The 23,218-nt window shown below is 42.5% G+C and overlaps 1 protein-coding gene across 4 annotated transcripts in view; it reads right to left on the minus strand.

Moving 5' to 3' along the window:
* The window catches only part of HIVEP2 (human immunodeficiency virus type I enhancer binding protein 2), a 123,606-nt gene that overhangs the window by 77,022 nt on the left and 23,366 nt on the right, over positions 1–23,218 (minus strand). Inside the window, exons 1-2 of one of the 4 annotated variants that reach the window (XM_026844451.1) lie at positions 9,461–9,601; positions 216–277 (exon numbers count right to left, since the gene is read on the minus strand). The exons of 1 other annotated variant lie outside the window; for it this stretch is intronic. The gene's annotated coding sequence lies outside the window, so the exon portion shown is untranslated. Of the gene's footprint in view, positions 1–215; positions 278–9,460; positions 9,602–23,218 lie in introns of those variants that run through there. 2 more of the 4 variants (XM_026844449.1, XM_026844453.1) reach the window with 2 other exon arrangements.

Here is a 23,218-nt window from a genome sequence, read left to right on the forward strand (position 1 = left end):
GAAAATTAAAAAAGCCACTTCAGATGCTAACAGAATACAAAAACTCATCACTTCCGTCCAGAGGAGGGCAAAAGACCTTATTTGTAAGTATGGATCAGAACACGTGCTATGAACTCTATTCATGGCTCTTAAATAGCTATGTGTCCCTGGACTCAGGCAAATGGTTTTGAATGTTCTACGCTTTTTCAAAATAAGTAATAAAAGCACATACCCACCTCACAGAATAGAGGCTTCATCAATGTTTTTAACTCACTCTCAGCTTCTTAAGTAGACAGTCCTGCAAAAGTGCAGAGTACCATTATTTAGATTTGATTTCCTTTAAAGATTTTTACTCCTGTCTATTTCTTGTGGGTTTTTTGCCAGGTAGGAACAATCGTGGATGCAAAATCAGCATCTCTGCCTGGAGGCTGGCTCAGGCTCCTGCCTCACACATATTGCACATCATATTCCCACATCTTCCACAATACATACCACAAGTCTACGAACAGGTCAGTAGGACACAAGCCAAGCAATGTACATCTAAATCTGAATGCAGAACAAACAAAAAAAAGTGGGTATTTTTATAATCAAAACTCTTTCCTAAGAGCCTCATTTCTTCCCGGTCACACAGTCTGGATGCGACATGTAAGAAACGGCTTTCTGAGGCACTGTGGTGTCTTCTGAATCACTGCCATTACCCGAGAAAACCCCAGGAAGTGGTTTGGATGAGAAACTGGACCCGACTTGCGTAGGTATCAGCTGATGTCAGAGTACACACAGCACAAAGCCCCAACAATACAGACGTTGTGAAACCAGGAATAACCTTCTATTATCTCCTGCAGTTTGGGAAATCATTTCTAACCTGGTGACTATAGAGCTTAGGAACAAGTCAAACAGTTAATTATTCACTGTGCGTTTCATAATTAATCTCTGTTTCAGGCCAAATCTTCGTATGCCCATAATAACATGAAGATCTCTAGTAAGGGAAACAACAGCATGAGCTTTGGGACCTCCTTCTGCAAAGCAATTAGTTTTTCCATAAACAGTTACTATTTAGCAAGGACAAAGCAACAAACCCAACAGCCATCTGTGTAAACCAATTTAAAAGGATGGTGATCTCATAAAATTTTTCAAACTAACGCTCTCCATTTAACTTCTGTGACCCCATCCTGCCCCAGCAGATGCTGGGTTCTCGAGCAGGTCCTCGGGCAAGCACAGTGCTTCCTCTTTAGGGAAAGCTGGTACTTCAAAGCTGCAGAGATTTCAAACCTGTGAAAAGAGCATGCCAATGAAAATACTTCAGCATATATGGAAGCAGGACAACCTAAATGGCAGCCCACGCACCCCAGAAGGTGTTGCCACAAAGGTCTGCACTATCATTGCCGTCTGAGCTTCCTAGAGGTATGAGGTCAAGCACGCATAAAGGTTCAGGCCATTGATGATAGCACAATCCCTGATGAAATGCGTTCTTTCCTATGACCTAGAGAGAAGTCAGCACAAGCACAGATGGCAACCACATTAGAAAGGAAGATAAACCTGACAGCCTTATAGCAAAACTCAAGAATCCACACATAGCACAGCTATTCCGTACGCACCCAAGGTGGCCACAGCATCCACCGGAGCCTTCTGCCTCTTTAGACTCGAATCTAATGAAGCTTCAGGCAAAACACCCAAAATAAAATGCCAAGTGAAAGACCTACAAACAGCTGCAGGTAATAAACATCCAAGACCATGTCTTGCACCAGGTCACTTGCAGAACTGCCCTTTATTCCATTTACTGAAATCAGTCAGAGCTACACAAGAGCTGAGAGCAGGACATGCCAGAAGATGTTGGTGATACCAAACCGTTGGTAGCACAACAGAAGGAAGTACACAAACTCGTTTACAAACATTTCAGTATCAAAGAAAGTACCTGAAAGAAATGTATGTTCTCTTCCCATTTCCAAGCATCACAACAACATAACAGTACATTGGTTTTATTTAAGTGGTGGAAGGAAGTGTTCGCTTCTCCTTTATATAAAGATGATGTTTCTAATCCATGTAGTGCAGACACGGTGAAAACTACCTCCCACAATGCCAAGGCTTGTTACATTGACTCTTTTTCTCTTTAACTGCATTTCCAGTCATTACTTTGCTGTTTCCCTTTCGCAAAGCCTGATATTTGTGTGCCTGACAGTTGTTTGCTTTAAAATAATGGCTGTGAGGCGAAGGTAACTTGCCCTTCTGACCCAGGGCATAATTGTACAAGTGTTTGTGCAATAATAACCCATTGTACACATAAAGTGACATTTCTCTAATTGGCATTTGCTGAACACAAGGGCACCCTCTGCAAACACAGTGGCTTTTTTATTGGCACCGTCTTTAATTATCTCACTCTCCCTAACACAGAATCTCCTTGCTATCATTAGAGAAGAACAAACTGCTCCTCACCACAGCCACAGTAATACTATATATTTCATATTACGTATCTGTGAACACTATTAAAGATTAGCCTTAAAAGACAGAGTAGTATTAACAGCTGTCCTGGGAATTTGTTACAGAAAAGGGAACAATTCTGACCTTTGAGTCCATGCCTTTTCGATACGCTTCAGAACAAAAGTTCAAGCTGCATCTCATTTCAGTTTGTCACATCTTGTTGCGTGTAAAAGGGAGGACAGAAATTTGAGAGAGGCCAGGCTGGTGCTGTTTTCCCTTGCCTTTAAGTTCTGCTGTGTCAACTGATGGTGGCACAGGCAGTGTATTTCTCTCTTTTGTTTTTGTCTTTCCTTGATCACTGCTTTGAGTTCCTACCCAGACATCTCCAACAGCTCTCCTGTTGGATGCCACGTTACCTAAAAATTCAAAAACGGCTTAGGAGACATTTAAATCTGTGCTATCTTGGCAAGTGGTTAATCCTCGAAGCAAATGCTACTTACACACTGGAGTGACTGCGTTTCCTAGCCTGCTGTGGAGATGCCGTGCCTCTTCTCGTGAGGCTGGAAGGAATGAACAATGCTTTGTAACATACCTCTGACTTTCCAGCTCTACTATATAAGCATCTTGTTATCAGTTTTTATAGGGAAGGAAAATGGGAAAGGAAATTCCTGGAAGAGATTACAATTGTCAAACAAGCTTTTGATATCTTTTAAACAGCTGAAGCATTAATTTTTTGGCGGCGCTGTCAAGTCTATGAGGGCTTCCTGGCTGCAGTGGAAGAAATAGTACATTTAGTTCAACTACAAGCTGTACTTTTTTAAAAATCCATATGAAAACAGACTCATTATTCATTTTTCTGTTAATATGTGTTTTTGCCCTGCAGTTTCAATAATATTTTTTGTAAGACCTTGCAGTCTCAAGAAAGAGAGAGCAACTTAGAGCTAATGCTTTAATAAATTCTTGTTTATATTATAGTCAAACCAGAACAAACAAAATAAAGTTACAAATGACATTTTTATAGGAAGTCAAGAAAAAGATTCATGTGTCTGAATATTTTAGTTACAGTATGGTAGGCATGATTATTATTTCCTGTAAAGCTAAATTGTAGCTTTAAAGAACTGGAAGAAGGCTACTCTGGGAATAGAGCATGGATATGACTCGAGCCTCCAAAGAGCAGCTAGATATAAATATCATACAATTTTAATGCAAAACTTCCTTCAAGTATTCTGAGAATTTTACAATGGAGCAACAACAAGATATGGCCATGAAAAATCAGTCTGGAGTCTTGAAAATACCAACATGTTGGGATTTCTGCAAATGTCTTCCTTTGTGGTAGAAAGTGCCAAAAACTTTCAGGAAGAAGGCTTGCAGTGAGACAGGAAAGAAAATTACCTTTTTAAAAAGTGATCATAGAATGCCAGAAATTAGGAAAAGGAAATGGCCAAAGTCTATTAGATCATCTCATATGCAAATAAGAAAAATCTACGTAGTATATTTTACAATGTTTTGTCCAGGCCATTTTTGAGTTACTCAGAATCATCAGGTCTTCTGGTTTCCATCAGGAGAACAGACCTTCACCATAATGATTTTTTTCCTGGTAGTTAACCTAATATTCCTTCTACTCATTTGCACCATTTCACTCCTTTATACTCTTCGAGACTGCTATTCCTTTAGGTGATCTTGGCTTTGATGTTTTTACCACTATGCTATCTAATTTAATGTCAATCAGGGTATAAAATGCTAAACTAAGAAAAGAACTGATCTTCTGTTTTGCAACCTTGCTCCCTCTGTAACCAGTGGCAAGCTTCTGGTGGAATGAGACCTGAGCTCCTGGACAAGAGTTAAGCGGGTGAAAAATCACCACCGTTCTCATTTAAAGACAGACTGTATTTCATTGGCACATGGCCCTCATCTTTACAGAGGATTAAGATCTACTAGCAAAGCAACTTCAGAGGTTCCTATTCTCTTTACTCATGTGATGCTCCATGATTTGGTTACACTAAGAAAATCTGGTTACTATTACTTCTCTCTGCACATTAGTGAAAGAAGTTTTAAAGTGTTTTGTGTCTCCTAGTTGTCATAACCCCATTTCTGTCTCATTCCCAAATCACAGATTTACAGATTAAGATTTCTGGCTGGCCTTTGTATATGGAAATGGAATTCCCTGGAAGGGAGGAAGGAGTTTCACACTGCAGATTGATATCCTGCCTCCCAAGCAAGAGACAGCAGACGTCAGGACCTCACAAACTGACTTTGTACCTTCTCTGTCCCTGAACAAAAAGATAAGTCACAAGCAGCATGCAGAGCAAACCCCAAACATACATTCACTTCACTGCCTAAAAGATAAATAAACGTACAAGCAGAAAATCTTCAGAGAGTCTGTCCTTGAGTATGTAAGTTTGTGAAAACAAAATTACTACCTGATAAGGAATTTCGTTTTTTAACTTAGTTGCTGTTATGTCTAACTAGTAGGGTAGCAACTGGCAATTGTGCTTGAGAAAAAGTAAGGCTGGAAAAGTTTCTGGAAAACTCCTCAATGCTAAAGGCCTGTCTGCAAAGGGACAAAGTCATGACATGAAACTACAGACACTTGGCAAACTCCACAGCAATCTTGAATTAGTGCCTTGTACTGCACACGTTATTAGCTATTGCAGTATCATGTAAATCCTTCACAACAGTGATATTTTTGAAGTACCAGTGTACTGTCAGGTGTCCTGACATTATCAAGGTTCCTGGGGATGTCAGTGCATGGCATTTCTTTCTCACCTCCTTTACATCAAGTTTCCAAGCCAATCTGAACTCCCTGCGAAGGGCCAGGATGTGTCTCAGGAAGACTTAACCTGGGTTGGAATGGAGCTTCTTCCCTCGCTGTCTCCTTGGGGTACAAGACCTCTTTACCCAGAATAACCCTGTCCCTTCCCCACTCCTATCTCAGGATTTACGTACAGCTTTGCATCTGAAAATAGGAGGCTGGTAGGGAGCGCTTGTGGCTGCAAGCAGATGGACAGGGACTCTGCGCTGAGTCACTGGCAGCACACAACTTGTTGAGCTGTTTGAGGTCCTGCACAAAAAATGCTCACTTTGTGGCACTAAAGAGAAATACTGCCAAGAGCAAAAATCCCTACAGGAATTACTGTGCTGAGTATATACAGGAAACAAAACAGGGGACAAAGAAAAGATTTTGCCACAGTTTACAGGAGCTGGTACCAATCAACTGACGTAATGTAAAGGAGGTACCTTCCCATCTGCCACAGTACACAGGCTTCACCTGTAGTAGTTTCTTTCTCTCTTCTTCCCCACGTGCAAACAAATGGGTGGATTCCTTTCAAACTAACTTGATGCCAGGGTAACATTTACAAATCTATTAATTTACTGACAGCCTGGTCCTGGATCTCCAACAGTCTTATGAAAGTCACTGGCCACCTGCAGGAGGGACTGAGCTGATGAGCAAAGTTTTCAGGACCAAAGGCATAAGGCACAGGAAGAGCTGAAGTGTTATCTGACTCATTCATTCACATTATTGTACACAATAACATCGAAAAAGATAGAAGGCTCTTCATTTATTTTATAATTTCCATTAAAAAATATTAAATAGCACAAAACCAAAATATCAATAACTTTTTCCACTTTGCTAACTTTTCTTTACTCTGTATTTTCCTTATACTATTTCACTGCATTGCTTTTCTTCCTCTTCACTCTTTATTACTCCACTCACTACAAACATCAGCAACGTTTGTGAGTAACTACTTATTTCTCCCTGCAGCAAAATAATGTCTAAATGGCTCACCTATATTTCTTCCATGACAACTGAAGAAACAAAACCCTGAACAAACCAGTGAAACTATCCAAGCCCTTCCTCACACAAGCTGATCAAAATTGGAGTTTCCTAGTATCTAGGAACTGGTTCATCGATTTCAATGGGACAAACACAAAGATCACCCCGAGAGATCAAGTATTTATGACTTTAGTAAGAAGATTTTGAACTAACACAATCAAGAGACACTATGTGCCCTGAAGTAGTGAAACCACTACTTTGCCTCATATTTCAGAATACTTTTACAGCTTATAGCTGGCTCACAGTAGCAACATAACTCTACTTGCTAACTCTGCTAATGACTGAGCAGCACTGCCTGCTCCATACAGTCACTTTTCAAACAAGATAGTGCTGTCAGAAGGGAGGGCCATGGGCAAGGTGAGCTTTGTATTACCTTTGCTGTTCTGCCTATCCCAGTGCACCTCTTTATTCTCAAGAGTATTAAGCACTGAGAGTACTTTGTCGAAATTATACAAAACTATTAAATACCAATTCATTGCTATGACCCTCAACAAATATCCTGACACTACAGCATCTGTACAGTGTCCAGTCATAGATTTAACAGGTAGGAGAGAAATTAATTGTATTTAATCTTTAAAAAAAATTCAAAATTAAGCCCCTGATATTGCCGTGTCAGATTCAGTCTCTGTTTTCACCTCCCAGGTATGGTAATTACAGTCCTGTGCCCACTGAGAAGTAGCTGCACACTGAAACACCAACAGGCTTTGCTGGAAGACGGAAAGGTCTGCCAGTAGACTTATTACAAGATGCAGCAGCAGATGCTTTGACTTCCAGTTAATGTGCCATATCCCTTGCTCACAACACCTACTTATTTTAACTAGATTAAATACCTAGTTAGCTATTGTCCAGGGCGACTGACAGGATTTTAAAGGTGGCCACTGAACAGGTGAAGGCTCTTCTGGAAAAACAAGGCTTTAGCCACCACAGACATTGCTCCACAATTCAAGCTGTGCAAGCAGAACTTGGTGCTTGCATTGACTGTCACTGAAGTCAACAGAGGGAGTAGGCATATGAACCCAGGCATCCACCTGGTGTGACTTCACTGCAGGGTCAGCACACCTACATTAGTCTGTCCCCAGCACAACACCTCTGTCACAGCTCACAGGGAGGTACCTACACACAGCGCCACACGTCAGTTTGGACTTCATCCCTCTGCCTTGCAGACAGCCCCAGTTCCAAGCATCAGGAAACGGCAGGCAACTTGCCAACGCTTTTTCCTAGCAAGTAACGACCCTTTCTGAAATGTTCTGAAGGCCTGCGGAGCTGTTCTGGAAAGTTGGTGATGCTGAGCTTCCACACAAACACTGCAAATGAAAGCTACCCTAAAACACTATCAACTACCCTAAAATACAATCCTCCTAAAAACAGAGGAAAAGGGGGTCAAAATTAGTCAAAAACTCATTCATGTATATCTGGGCATAATGATTTCTAGAAAACTGTGGCAAACAATACATATAGCAATACCAACCAGTTAGCAAACATTACATTTTCTAAGCACAGTACCTCAGGAAAATTCACTGAATTTTAATGGAAATTACTCAAGATTCATCAAGCTTTTTGTGCTTAACCTTTTACAGATTTTGAATTATATAACTAGTTTGTCATGAATCACAAAGTCCTACTGAAGTGACTGAAAAAAAACCCCGAAAGATATAGAAATAAAGGAAGAGTATACTCGTAAATCACAGTTCAATGAAAACCTTTTCATTCCCTCCTCTCCCTTGATCTTCCAAGCCTCTTTTTAATTGCCACTTCTCTTCCTACTACTTCTGTCAGATGCAGTTCTTAGCCAGCACTCAATTAGACAGAAAGCAGATGAGGAAACCTGCTTCAGACCCAGCGTGTGTGTTGTACCAAGCACCTGTCTCCAAGGAATGGAAAGGTATACATAACCTGTACGGCTCAGAGTGAGGGCAGCCACAGTACGCCAGCACATGCACTGCCACCGAAGGCAGTTTTATGTAAGCACTGTGTCAGCAGATGCACAGACGTGGGTTAACTGGCTCCTGCAGGAAGCCTGGTTTCATTCATTAACTACGACCTCTGGGCTAGTACATGCGGAGGAGGAGACACACAGGCAAGTTAAAACGAAGCTCCTGATTTCCCTCTGAAAGTTTTCGAGTCTCAAAATTCTGCACAAAACCCAATCTGCTGTCACCTGAGTGAAAAACAATAGTAGCCACTCAAATAAGTAAGACCCGCGTGAGAGTTTGCCAGCCCAGCCCATGCAGAGGGCCACCTGCCAACAGGAAGGAGTGGTAAGGAGGAATTTGGATCCAGCTGCTATCCTCCCTCAGCCAAACAATGCCACGCAATAAACAGCATTAAGGACTTTTCTTAATCATCAATCACACCAAGAGGATTCATGTCTGTCATTTTACTCCCTGGTTGCCAGGAGAAGGGCTTGAGAGACTTCTGAGCTCGAGTTCACAGAGAGCTGATCTCCTGTTTCCTATCACAGCTGTATCAAAGGGACTGAGCCTGGGAGAGAAAGGGAAGAACAGGGGGGAAAGAAGAAGAAATGACAAAGTGCCTTGCTGTAGGGCTGACTCAAGCTGCTAAATTCATCACAGGTAACCCTCACAAAAATCTCGTAGCTGTCTTGCAGCCTCATTTCACATGTCAGCTTCTGACAAAAAGGCAGAGTGGAAGGAGAAAGAGGGGATACTTTAGTATCTGCAGTCCTTATTTTCGTAATACGAACTACTGAACACCAGGAAATGAACTATGGCCGCATGCTCAGTGGGTCACTGTGGCAGGTGCAACTTAACCTTAAAACCACATAGCCTACTGCACCTTCAGATTTAGCCCAGATAGCACCTGGGTATAAGCACTCAGTAAATCCGCTCGCTGCTCACGGGCAGTAACAAAAAAGGGTTAAGAAAACCAGGCTGCAGCTGAAAATTCCACAGCACTTGCCTCCACAGAGCTGCAAACTGCACGTCTCCCTGGGATAAAACGGACCGACGATCTGCCCTAAAGATCAGCCTGTTAAACACACTGAAACGCCCCTGCCACCGGCGGAGACGTATGGCTGGAGAGCTGGGGGGAGTTAGAGCATCGCGGTCGCTTGGCAGTCCTCCGGAGCAGCCGCTTCCCCGGCGTCCGGGGGAGCGTACCGTACCTTTTGACTACGCGCTGGAGCCGGATTCACCGCCTTGCAGCCGAGGAACCCCCCTCTCCTTCCTCCCCGCCTCGGCCCCCAGTGAACACCCAGTATCTGGGTACTACCTGCATTTATCAGCAGAGCCATCCCGTGTCTTCAGTCATTCAAGGAATTTAACAGCCTGGAAATTCCTGTTGTCCATTATTTGAGGTCACAGATAAAAGCTAAACAGCAGCCGTGACTCCCATCAATCATAAGTCACTCACTGATAGAGTGTATGGTAGGAGACCTACTGATGTAAGCTAGTCACCAGAGAAAATACCCACTGATGACGCATATCCAGGCACAAAAATAGTTACAGGGCCCCCAAAGGGATTATTCAACAGCCTACATTTAGATATTCTTACAAGAGACCCGCAGTCAATTTGCTGCTATTAGATGGCTGGGGAACGTTGAAGTTTAAGTTTCCTCAGCAGACATAACCACAAATAGCTGGTTTAAATAAACTACTGCAATTACAAGCTGTTTTGTAAATTTTAACACTGCATTATAGGGATTAAGTCTAAACAGAACCACTGGCTACAAAATGCTGTTATAGCCTTTGCTCTTACTATTTACCAACTCCTTCGTTATATTAGCCAGCAATGAAAAGGGCAATTTAAAATTAATTGATAAATGCTCAAACTAAGTCCCCTGTGCTACCCAAGAGCAATGTTTGTTCTAAAAATAAAATCAATATATGTGAAATGGTGTGGGTTATTTTGGTGACACTTCAACGCTATCTGCATCAACTTCTCTGTAAAATACTTTTGGCTTAATTTTTACCCCTCTTTGGCATTTGCCTCTCTATTACTCAAAAAAAAAAGACCTGAATAGTTAATTTTTCTTACACAAATCAAAACCAGGCAAAGGTAAATTATCAAAGACATGCAAAATCATGTACCATGCACCTGAACAGGGGCTACAAAGATGACCCCCAGAGATCCCTTCTAGTCTAAATTACTCTGATTCTGTGCAACTGGATTTTTTTTTTTGGCATTCGTAACAAGTTAAAAACATAATTCTCTAAATTAACCAATTAACTGGTAATCCCACAATACTCCTGCCCACTTCAACAGCTTCAGGATCCTTCTCATGCCCTCACAGCAACCAAACTTACTAGGAGATAACAGCCTAATAACACTGCTGATGGCAAAACACTGACAGTGCATTTCTGGCAATATTAAAATCTTTAGTTTTTCAATTAACTGATTTTAACAGCCAAGCCCCCTTTTCAGAAGCAATTTTGGTGCTTAGGAGTCTAAAAGTTAATGACTTTCTATTGCATACTTAAAATCTAAATATAGGGAAGTATTTTATGACTCTGATGCCTACTTCATTGACATACTTTTGGAAAGCATTACCTAGCCAAACAAACAAAGATTTGTAGCGTTTACCCTGTAAATCAAGAGAAAGAAATATCCCAGGATACAAACTTCTACCTCACTTTCTTTATCTGTGATAACAATGTTAAAAAATAACACCGAAAATTTTTAGCACAACTGTTTTGCAAAGCCCTCACGTTTCCCTCATGCATCTATATGCTGGCAGTCCACATGGCCTAATTTAACAGCCCTAGGAAGAAATATTCATTGGTGCCCTCTAGCTGATTATCCTAGCCGATTTGCTGCAGACATCTAGCACCGGTCTCTCTTTTCTCTTCCTGTCATTCTCAGGTCTTTCACTGGTGCCCACTCAGTGCAATGCCCTGGAATAAAACAATTTGCTTCCTACAGAAGATATGACAGTCAAAACATTCAAATCTCCTAGTACTCTCAATTGTAGGAGCTCTTACAATAAATAACACAAGTGTCATGAAAAATAGAAGAGATATAAAGGTGTATAATATGGAATCACCAAGAACCTGTGAAGTGGCAAGTTTGCAAATTCCATGGGAAAATATAACCTGCAATGTTTCACATGAAACACACGAAGCCTCTCATCCCTTCAGAAGTATTATAATCCCCCCTTCGTCAGGAGCCTTTAAACAACTTCTAAGCCATATATTATGTTTTGCCACCCATTCTGAAATTCACATAATGTTAGTCAGCTATGGATCAGACAGTTTCACAACTCGCAGCCTGGGACCTCCCTTTCACCATCACGCAAGCCTGAGCCAAGTGGAGAGCTTGCCTCATCTTTCACTGACATCTGTGGAAGAGATGTGCGCCCCGTTCCACCCACCCCCTTCCCTCTCCCCCCAGCCCCTCCCCGCGAGGGCTGTATGAGGTACGACTGAGGTACACGGCCCCATGAGCACAGCGCTGCATGGCTACTGCGGGGACATGCCTGAAGCACTGCTGCATCCTCAAAGGTGCAAAAACCGTGAGGCAGGGATACCAGCACGTACCCTGGACACTACCTCTAGTGTGACAGGTGAGGCAAACAAAACGATGTCTAAATCCCAATCAGGAGATCGCCTGGCTGGAAGGAATTCCCTGATGAGGAAGAGCTGCCCCAGGAGGTACCATGCCTGTGGTGTGCCGGCCTCAAAGGAGGAGCAGCACAAAGTGCCTGCTGAGCACAGGCTGCCAGGACGGCTCTTTGGCAACTCCACCAGCAAGTGCATCTGCTGTGAGACACACCACCGGCCACTCAGAGGACATGAGAAGTGGGGAGGCTGCGTGGAAAGCAGAGTTAAATCTCTGTTCGCTTCCTCCTTGCCCAGCTGCACAAGGCAGAGGCTGGCCAGACTTGTCTGTCTCTGTGCATTTAGCCACAGAGATGTCCATAGCACCATATCAACAATTAATCAAAGTAAACATAGAAGGGAGACCAGGATCTGAAGCTCAACATAAATACTGTGAGACTGACTAACTTTTAGGGCTGCATTCGTGAATCTCAAAATGTCTGTTTATACCTTTATTGGGAAGAAGAAAGATGCAGCATGCACCCTCTCACTTCTGTGTCTGAACAGCAACTGTAAAGCAGTAACTGCTCAAATGTTTGGGAAGCACCAAACTGCTCCTGCAACATCCAGCTGTGCTCGGAAAGTTAACTTCCCACGTGCCATACGCCTGTTGAAACACAGAATATGTTAATCACAGCAGTCAGACATTTTGGAAGGGTGCTGGGGCTCTGTTTCTCTAGCGCCTTACTACAATATTACAGCCAACGTTACTTTCACACATCCCCAGGAGAAGGACACCACAGGCTTGGTCAATACTTATTAAGGGGATGCAAGCCAAATCTCTACATCGTTAAAAGACCAAGGGGTTGTTTGAACAAGGAATAGTCAGAACCCTCTGTTCACGTAAAGCAGGCATTTTACTTCATTTGAAAAGTGAAATATTTGGCAGTTTCCTTTTCTTCTTTTTTTTTTTTTATTTTTTACAGCCAGCTGTCAGTTCTGTCAGTTCTCATACAGGAGACCTAGCACAAGGCTGATTTGTGCAACTACTTCTGGAAGCTAACAGAATTTTCAAAAGCCTGTTTTACTGAAACATAAAGGAACCCTCCAAACCCTTGTACAGAATAGGTGCAGATGTGGGAATGTGACAGATGGGCAGTGAAGGTGTAATCTATGGGGTAAATGGAGATGTGGAAAAATGAGGACCTGGTAGGAGCAGCTTTTACTGTTCCCCACAGTAAAAATATATTGCTTTTCAATAAAGAGAAAAAATAATGGAAACGGGTAAATGACAGAATAGGAACCATGACAGTAACTAAATGTACCCATCTAAACAAGAATAAAGGAGTGCAGAGAAGTCCTGTTGTAACAAAGCTTCATGATAGTTTTAAAAATGCCATATTTGAAGTAGGAAGCTGATGAATTCTCTCTTACTGACCCAGGAGTACCCAATTACAAATATACATCAATATGACATAAGAATATTGTTTATGAAAAGAGACTATTAGCTTTCCAAACAGACAGTAAGTGAACAGCCCAAACTAGCAAACTATTTTTTAGAAGTTTCTAGATCTTCTGAAACAAGGGGAAATATTGGAAAAGATGGTTGGCTCACTGAGGATGGAATAGCATGGAGCATTTAGTCACCATACAACATTAGATAAACCAGGACACTGATGTCAGAAACATAAAAATAGTCACGCTATTCTCATTCTGCCGGCACATCAATCTCTTAGGGCTTTTCTCCCAATGCTAGCACTGGCAAAACAGGTAATACTGACTATAACTGAAAAGCAAAATTAAAATATAGAAGTGGAGGCTTCTGAAACTACATAATGATTTTTCTCTATTTGGAAGTAGGAATCTGATACTTCCCTTTGCATGCAAACACCCCTGAAAAAATCTAAGATGAAATCTAACAGTGGATGGTGGTGGTGGGAGTTGTGCTTATTTTAGATATTTAACATGAAAATCAACATTTTTATTTTTGGAAGTAAGTACACTTAAAGTTAAATTTCAAATTATCACTACCTATTATATAGCCTAAACTGGTTACATTTGGTAGCACAGTTAAGAGTAACTTACAGGGTTTATGTCAAAGTTTTAAAGCAAATCAAGCCATGAAACTAAGGGAAGCTGTTGCCTGAACACCTGGAACCAGGTTTTCTTGAAGTAAGAAATTAGCATTTCATAGCAGTAGCCTCTTCTGCAGATGCACCAAAAGGATCTGAGGGTTCTTCTTTTCACTGTACTCAGTTTGGGTCTGTTAAATAACTAGCTTGTTTACAGTTGAGTCACTGTAAGTTGAGGAAAGTGTACTTTCTTATTCCAAGGTATTACTTAAAAGTATTTTTGAGTTCTGTTCTTTACCAAAATTCTTTAAAAGTATTTTTACAATATCATGATGAAAAATAATGGTAGTCTCAGCAGCCTGTTCATATCACATGTATGCCACTTGACTTGAAGGGACCAAATAAAGTTAGCCATCAAAACATGACAGGTTTATTCTACATATATTTTTCTACAGTGACTGCATTAGTGGATAAGGGAAGAGAAACTGATGCCATCTATCTTAACGTCTGTTAAGGTCTTCAACACAGTCTCACACAACATACCTACAACATACCTGTCTCCCTACACTAGAGAGATACAGATTTGATGCATGGACTGTTCAATGGATAAGGAATTGGCTGCATGGCCACATACAGAGTGCTGTAGTCAACAGCTCAATGTCTGGTGGAGATCAGTATCAAGTGGTGTCCCTCAGGGGTCCATATTGGGACTGATACCATTCAATATTGTTATTAATGACATAGTGGGATTGAGTGCACCCTCAGCAAGTTTGTGGATGATACCAAGCTGAGTGGTGCCATTGAGGGATGGGATGCCATCCAGAGGGACCTTGACAGGCTTCAGAAGTGGGCCAGCGTGAACCTCATGAACTTCAACAATGCCAAGTGCAAGGTCCTGCAGTATCAGTAGACTGGGAGATGAATGGATTGAGAGCAGCCCTGAAGAGAAGGACTTGGGGAAGTCTGTAGATAAAAAATTTGGTATGAGCTGGCAATGTGTGCTTGCAGCTCAGAAAGCCAACTGTATCCTGGGCTGCATCAAAAGAAGCATGGCCAGCAGGTTGAGGGAGATGATTATCCTGTGAGACCCCACCTGGATACTGCATCCAGTCCAGGGGTCCCCAGCACAAGACAAATGTGGATCTGTGGGAGCAGGTCCAGAGGAGGGACACAAAAATTATCAGAGGGATGAAAGACCTTTCTTACAGAGAAAAGCTGGGAGAACCTTTCTTACAGAGAAAAGCTGGGAGAACCTTTCTTACAGAGAAAAGCTGGGAGAAAAGCTGGAGAAGAGAGGGCTCCCAGGGAGACCCTATCGTGGCCTTTCAATATATAAAGAGGACTTAGAAGAAAGATAGAAAGAGACTTTTTACCAAGATCTGTAGTACTGGCAGGACAAGGGGCAACAGTTCTGAACTGAAAGAGGATAGGTTTGGATTAGACATAAGGAAGATATGTTTTATAATGAGGGTGGTGATACACTGGAACAGGTTACCCAGAGCAGCTGTGGATGTCCTATTATTGGAAGTGGTCCAGGCCAGGTTGGATGGGGCTTTGAGCAACATGGTCTAGTGGAAGGTGTCCCTGCCCATGGCAGGGGGGTTGGACTAGATGATCTTCACACATGCCTTTCAAGCCAAACCATTCTGTGATTCCAGTGCACAGTAACTAGGAGTACCTAGGAGATAGTGTGATGCAAAAAATACAATGACTGCTAACAAACTATTCTGAAATCACATTTATTTCAGTTTGAAGTTTGATTGCAAATCTGCACAATCTTTGATTGTTCACAGGTGCTGCCAATAAAAGGCCAGTTCTGAATGTATAACCATTTCTAACTCCATCTAGAAAGGGAACACAGAGAGTGACTTGGGGCCACCAAAAGTGGAGTGTGGAAAAGGGCAGCATAGGAAACACCGCTGTCCTTCATCTTTATCTTCTCAGCATCCATTCTTGATTGCCGTAATGATGTAACATAGTACTCAGGTGCGAACAACCTTGCACATACAAGATCTGATCTACACTTTGAGGATGCAGTTTCATGCTCTGGCAAGGTCAGTCCAATGGTGAGCTGCAACCCCAGCCATGGCTCCTGACAGCTCCAGAGTTTTCCTGTGCCCATGGGGAGCCAATCCAAGGTTCCATTACAAACCCCAGGCCACCCAACCACTCACTGCCCATCCAGCTGCCCAAACCAGTCCAGCATGGGCTCAGGCAGGAGGTCACAGAGGACAGGTAGCAGAAGCAGCCCCTCCAGGACATGAAACCACAGCCAGGACAGTGGGAAACCCTTCCTCAATCCCCAACCACCTGCTTGCTCCAAGTTTCAGCAGCACTGGAAAGCCATGGCTGCAGAGAGAAAAAACGACCTCTCAAAGTCAAGGAGTGTTTTGGACGTTGCTGCTGACAGCTTCAGCGAGGACCGTCAGGCAGCCAGCATGACCAGGGAGGAAGTCAGGAGGAGGAGTGAGGAAGGTCTAAAACACCCCATGCAAAGCAGAGAGCCCCACCTCGGCTGCTGGAAGCCTGTCTGTTGGCCCCCACCGCCACCACCCACCAAAAGGGGAACTGGCCCACGGAAGGTGAATTTAGCTCTGTGTTGATTTGCTTATTAGGCCTGTCCAAAACCAAGTATGTCCAATGTTTCAAAACTGCCGATTTATGATAATATTTCAAAATGTTAGTCCATTTTTTTCCTTCATGCCAAAGTACACAGCTGAAATCCATGAGTGGTTTCCTCTAAAAGAGGTGCCTTCTCTTCCTGTTGCAAGGTTTTTCCTTATTACTCAACAGTCAGCAAAAGAAAGCAAGGATAAAACTCAGACTGTATTCTTCAAAAATCAAATTTATTGATAAAAGCATAATTACCATATCACATTGTTTCACCTTTTTTTTTTTTTTTTAAACACCACAGATAACAATATGAAATCTATGAAATCTTGTGGAGACTCTCCAGGGATTTCTCCTCAAACAACAGTTTCTCACATTAGTTATATTAAAATTCCTCTCCCTGAGATTCCCTCAAACCACCAGCTATAACTGTTATCTCTGGAATATGCTAAACTGAGAAGAAAGCATTACCTTGTCTAATTGGTGAAAGAAGAGGGGGATTTCTCTCTGCTCTTATGGGAATGCCTATTGCAATGAAAGTTTTTGGGTTGCTCATGCTTACACATAAATTTGACTCTTTTTACTGACATCTCCTTTTCTTATGAAAAGTTCAAAAGTTCAGTTACCAACAATCTGATGTCTTAGCTTGTTGCACAACCCTCTAGATTAGTCAATCAAGAAATTAGAGGACTACAATGCACAGCAGTACATACACCACATTCAGTATTATGAACTGCTGATAATAAGCTTAAACAAAAATGCCAACATACAACTTATTTACGATTTTAATAATTTATAGTATACATAAGCAGCCTATCTGTAAGAAGTTAGACTTAATCTCTAACAGACTTCCTGCTGCTGTGCTGCCAGTCTCTCAGTACAACTGTGGCCGTTCTTAATTAAATAAATAATTTACCCTGGAAGATTTCATTGAGTACCAGCCACAAGCACCGGGACTGGGTGAAAATAAATCACTGCCGGCGGCGTGCCAGCACTCCTTCCTAGAATCTACGGAAAACGGTGATTTCCCTACAGTGAACATTTTGCATAACCATTCTGTACAGTTTAATTGATCTCTGCCATAGCACAGCAGTAAAAACCCTTCCATTTCTGTGTATTTTAAGAGAGTACTTCATGTTCTGTTGATTTCATCCCCTCTATATTTGGCTGACTTTTTCCATCATTTGTGCAGCTTCTTGTATAGAATCACCTGCCTCTTTATTTTTTCTATTTAGGGTTAAAGTCCTCCTCATTATCATCTCTTACGTTGCTGACCCAAACCCATCCTTCAAAGATGGCATGTTACTGCTTTGAGTCTACAATAATCCCCTGCTTTGATTTCCACCATGCTATCAACTTTACCAAGCAAACTCAAGTTACTTCCTCCTCTACCCATCTACTCTTATCAGTACACACAAAGCCAGCCTTTAATGTTTAACATTTACTGCACTATACTGCTATTTAGGCATCTTCATAACTGCAGAAAAAATAAGGAAAATTCCCATTTTGTGCTGTGATATCGATCTATTTTAAAATCCATTGCAAGATCCCACAATAAATATTATGGTGTGACTTCAATACCTGACAGCAGTGTAAACATCAGCAAATTTTCATGGGCAATCACAGGCATCTCAATTATCCGAACACTGTCTCAGTTACCAAAAGGGCAGCCTGACCTACTGTATGGTCAATGTCTTTCTATGCACTAGTGATTGTAGAAAACCTGCACAGAAAAATGAAAGTCCTTGGGTGCTCCTTCACAGAAAATATCTCCCTACATTTTTGTGTTCAAAATGAAAGATGTGAAGCGACTGCACCTGTGCACAAGAGCTCAGTCAATCTGGGGGTCCAGACTCACCACTACCTGCCCCATGCCCCAGAGCTGAAAGGTGGGCTCCTGGTCTCCCCCCCAGATCAGGTTTCAGTCACTATTCCCCCAGTCTTCAAAAATATTTGTTTTTTCTTGGCAACTGGCATGTAGCACTTCTGATGAAAAAACACGCCAACATTTAATGAAAAAGCGTACCACCTAGATGGGGCTGCCCCACTGAGGAAATAACGAAGGAAACACATTCTTCTCTGCATACAATTTACCCTAAGGTACATAAACTCCCAAGTGCTACCAGTATTTCACAGCTCTCAAAACACTGTTTGACCACCTAACACTTTTGGCCAACTGGCTGACCCAGAAAAGCAGAAGAGAAATAATGGCTGCTGCAGGGAGGACGTGGCAAGCATGGCTTTCAAACCAGCACGCCTCTGTGTGGGAAGAAGTCCCTCACTGGGCACAAAGAGCATTTGCTATGGCTTGCCCTGGAACGAGTGATGCAATGAGGGTCGGACGACAGAGGTCACAAGAAGAAAGAAGAAGGAAGAAAGAGCACACCAAGGGAAAGAGCTTTCTGCTTCTACTGCAGTTAACTCCCCTAAATTTCATCCCTCCTCCTGGCTCCCCAGTTTCCAGAAATAACCTATACAAAGGCAAGAACTGCAGAGGTAGGGAGACTTAAAAGAGCTGCAGCTGAAAAATACAAAAAGGTGGTAAGGGAATTGAAAAAAAAAAAAAATAAATAAAGACACGTTCTTTTTGGAACAGAACTGTGACATCTTTTAGTGTGGAGGTGTATCGGCAGAGATACAGGTCGGTAGCTGGAACCAGCATCCATGAGGTCCCAGGTCCTGGGGGCTGGTGCAGGTGGCTCCAGCAGCAGGGCAGCCAGAGGGGATGGGGTGGCTGTTCAGCCTCTCCCGGGAAGGCTGGCAAAGGCTTGGATCGCTCTTGGCCATTTCTGCCCTCACGTGCTGCAGCTCAGCAAACGGTTTCTGTTTAGGCAACGAAACATTTTGTATGTCTGGTATCAGAAGATGCTTGACATTTTTCCTTAAAAGTAAAGGCGCCTTAATGTGAAAAACATCTCTTAATGACTAAGAAGAGAGTCAGCAGTGAACGTTTGCACCCAAAGAATGCAGTTCCTCCCACATCAAAGCAACCTCTTGGAAAACTGATTATAAACAAATTAACAAACAACTAGTATGTCTATCCAAAATAATTGTTTTACTGCTGGAAAAGAATTAAAGACTCACAGGACCTGAAACAAACACTGAGAGTTAAATTTGATTCCTAATGGCCGGACTGGACACCAAGGGGAAGGAAGGACAAAAACCTCCTCCTGTCATGAAGAAATGGCTGCCCTGCTCACACTGCATCTGTAGATAAAGGTGATTTTTCCTCTGACATCTGAGAAGTAAATTCAGGTACAGGTTCAGAGATTTGAGGTTACACAGACATCAGCCATTTATATTTCTACCTCAAACTGGCTTCGACTTCAGGTGATTCAGCCTTGTATTACAGCACTCCACAGCCACCTTAAAATTTTTGCTTCTGTTTTTCATCACTGATCAAAATAAGCAAGTATCAGCACATTTCTGAGTAACTACAGTACGAGACAGGAACACCCCTACTCACTCCACCAAAGGTGACACGCCTGTGCTCACTGTCAACAGGTCTGTTTTCACCAACATTTCCTTCTTGTGCCTCTTTACCACCTGCTTTCTCTACAGCAGGAAAAATTATTAAGGTCTTCAGGTAAGCTCAGGTCCCCATGCTTTTACCACAACAACATTCATCTTTATTGGAAATACTAACACATACGGCGTTTTTTCAGATGCGACTGCCCAGTGAGAACCATGGCCCTTCCTGTACAACAAACCACTACGTGAATGCACATTTCTCCACCTCTGCAGACATTCATATCTTCTCTCCTAGACAACAAATTTCACTAAATTTCAGTAATTACATTCTCACAAGTCTCAAGAAAATTTGTATCTGGCTCTGAGGAGGAAAGACAGACTGATGCCCCGAGCTCAGCCCTCAGGTATTGCACGGCCACCCTGCAGCCTCCTCACTGCTGGCAGCCATGTAAAGGAGGTGGGTGAGAAGGCTGGAAGGGAGAGGGCTATGGCAGAACACATACTGGTACTGCTGCCTACAAAATAACCTATTTCAGGGAAAGGGTATTTCTCACCTTTGTGGTTCAGAAGGAAAGTTTAAAAATATAAAGCAAGTACAGCACAAGTGTTTAGAACACAGGAAGCAGAAATGACAGAAATGATTTGGAGGTTTGGGGCTTTGGGCAGGGTTTAAATCTCATAATTCCAAATCCTCCTCTTCTCTTTCATGCTTAAGTAATGATTTTCAAATGGCACAGCTAGCAGTGCCCATGACTTATTCCACAGCAATCTTCTTCAGCCTCCTATCATGATGAAAGTCACCACAATCTGAGAAAACATCCCCTGGCAAACAATGGCAATAAGTGGGCCAAGCCATGACTCCTTCAGAGAAGCAGGAAAGCCATTGAGGGAGAAGCATTTTTAGGAGCGAAGTTGAGGAGAGTGGGAAGGAGACAGCTTCACACAGCCTTAGCTGCTTCTCCCAGTGGAGCAAAGACTGAAAAGGAAAAACACCACAAGCCTCTCATCTTCTCCAGCTTGCCACAAAAGAGGGGTGTATTTTTCTGCAGGATCTGGTGAGTCTGACACTGAACTTAGCTCAAGTGACATGAAATGTTAATGTTTAGGAACAAAGTAGGTGGAGAGGAGGAGGAAAGAAGACATTCATTATTTGATGTTAGAATTCATTCAAAAGCTTCTTTTCACAGCCAGAACTAAAATTTCCATTCAGCTGTTTATTTCTGGTAGCCTAGATAGCTTTAACAAGTGGAAGAAGAGGGATCTAGACAGAGCCCTTATCCCTGCCTGCATGGCAACAGCCCTTCCTCAGACATCTTCAGAGAGAACCGGGCACGTTTTTCTGACTGCCAGTCTTCAAATGCAGGATGGCCAATTTTCCTCAAGGATATTCATACTGGCTTTAGGCTTCTTGTCAAGGTGCACAGAAGAGATCTGCCTCCCATTATCCAATCTGGTGCCTGCAGCAGCCACCCAATGTGGCCCCACTGCTCCCCACCAGCCCCAAAAACCTCTGCATGGAGAATGTCATAAGGTCTTGCTGCTACAAACTTAGCAGCTACTATTTAAAATTGGCTGGACCAGTGTATGAAATTAATTCATGTGTGTTTTCTGTATTTTTTTCTGTTCATGTCAATCTGAATTCTCCCTCATCACTTTGCTATCCTTTCCCATTTCATGTATTTTAATTTTCTTGCTTTTTTTTTTTTTTTGTCTACATCACATCTGAAAAACAACTCTTCTCTCATAGGCACCAGAGCATCATCTCTTTCCTGTGCTGTGCTCTTCCTAGGCCCCTGTTGTTTTTCTGCTTGCCCTTCTGCCTTTGCTGTTTCCTCACTCTTCCTGTCCTTGATTTCTCTCCTCCTTCTCTTCTTTCTTTGATGTTCCTCTTGGTGCTTTCTCTTCATCCATCCTGCCAAGCAGAATGTGGTGCTCCACTGGGAAGGTGCTTACAAACAGCAGCTAGCCTGTCGGGAAGGTTATACCAGGTCAGGACACCTACACAGGAATCCTTCACCTCCCTTACTACACTCTGGCTGGAGTGATTCCTTCTCTTCATTCAAGGTTGTAAGCACAGTCCCTCTGTCAAAAGTCACGAAAACAGAAGTGCCACATAATCTGGGAAGCCTATGCTAGTATTTAAGGAGGTACGTCTATTTTTTTGCTTTGAAGGACTATGCAGAAACTGGAACTCACAACAACAAATTTGGGGAAGTGTCAAATGCAGCATTAGCAAGTGGCTCAGGCTTACCAGTGCTGCTCTCCCTAAGAAAGTGGCTGTTTAAAGATGACACCTTCTTACTTTGCAGTTCTGCTGCCTCGAGGATGAAATCCATCCCTTTGCACAATGTCAAGACAGGGTTATTCAATAATTTCAATTCTACTTATTCTCTTAGAGAAGATTTACCCATGTTGCACTGGTCTCCTGAACAGGGACAGATTTCCCCCAAGTAGAATCTTAAAGACAGGTTTCCCATTTCAATGAAAGCAAGCCCTGTTTTGAAGAAAAAAAAAATATTCCTGTTGCTAGTCAAAAAAAAAAAAAAAAAAGCAGATAAGAGAGAGACAAATTTTATTCCTCCTGGCACAGCAAGAGGAGAGCGGTTGACCAACTTCCAACTACAGAACTATATTCTCTCCCCACTTAAACAGAGAAACCTCACTGAAATCTATAGGCCAGATACACTGATATGTTCTGGCTGCTTTGCCTGTTTTAGCAATGCAAAGCAGCTGTAAATCCAGTTTAACTTGCCAGTTTCTGTCAGCTTTACCGTGCCAGATTAGCACTGCTCTCAGTCTCAGAAATACCAACATCTGGAGGTTCCCCCACCACCCAGTCTGACTTTAAACCCTGGAAATATGCAATTCATCCACCCATCAGCACACCTGGCAGGACCAGCCTTAGGTAGTTCTTCACCCTGAGCAAAATGCATTTCACAATCCCCCATCCTACATTCACACAACCAACAGAGCAGATCAAACAAAATTCACGTAATGATCAGCTCTCAGTTATTTCTTGGCCAACTGCCCAGTTGCTCCGGAGGGTGACTCCTGACCCTGTCTGGGAGCAGGTGCCTTCCTAGTGCAGGTCTGCGAATCTGAGTCAGCTGGCAAAACAAAACACACTGTTTCCTCATACTTCTATATTTCTTTGGATGTCAGGAAACAGCTCAGTCTTGTTTCCTGCTCCTCAGCCAGGGGAGGTGGAGGAAACTGGAGGTGGATGTAGAGAAAGGCAGAAAGAGAGCAGACCAAGGAAAATATTAAAAAACCCCAAACACTGTTTCACTCTGCTCTGTAAAGCAGTACATCTTGGAAAAAATACCTGTCTCTTATACACA

This window comes from Athene cunicularia (genome assembly GCF_003259725.1).
Source record: "Athene cunicularia isolate RWA chromosome 3 unlocalized genomic scaffold, athCun1 chr3_part1, whole genome shotgun sequence".
In the NCBI taxonomy this organism is placed as follows: Eukaryota; Metazoa; Chordata; class Aves; order Strigiformes; family Strigidae; genus Athene; species Athene cunicularia.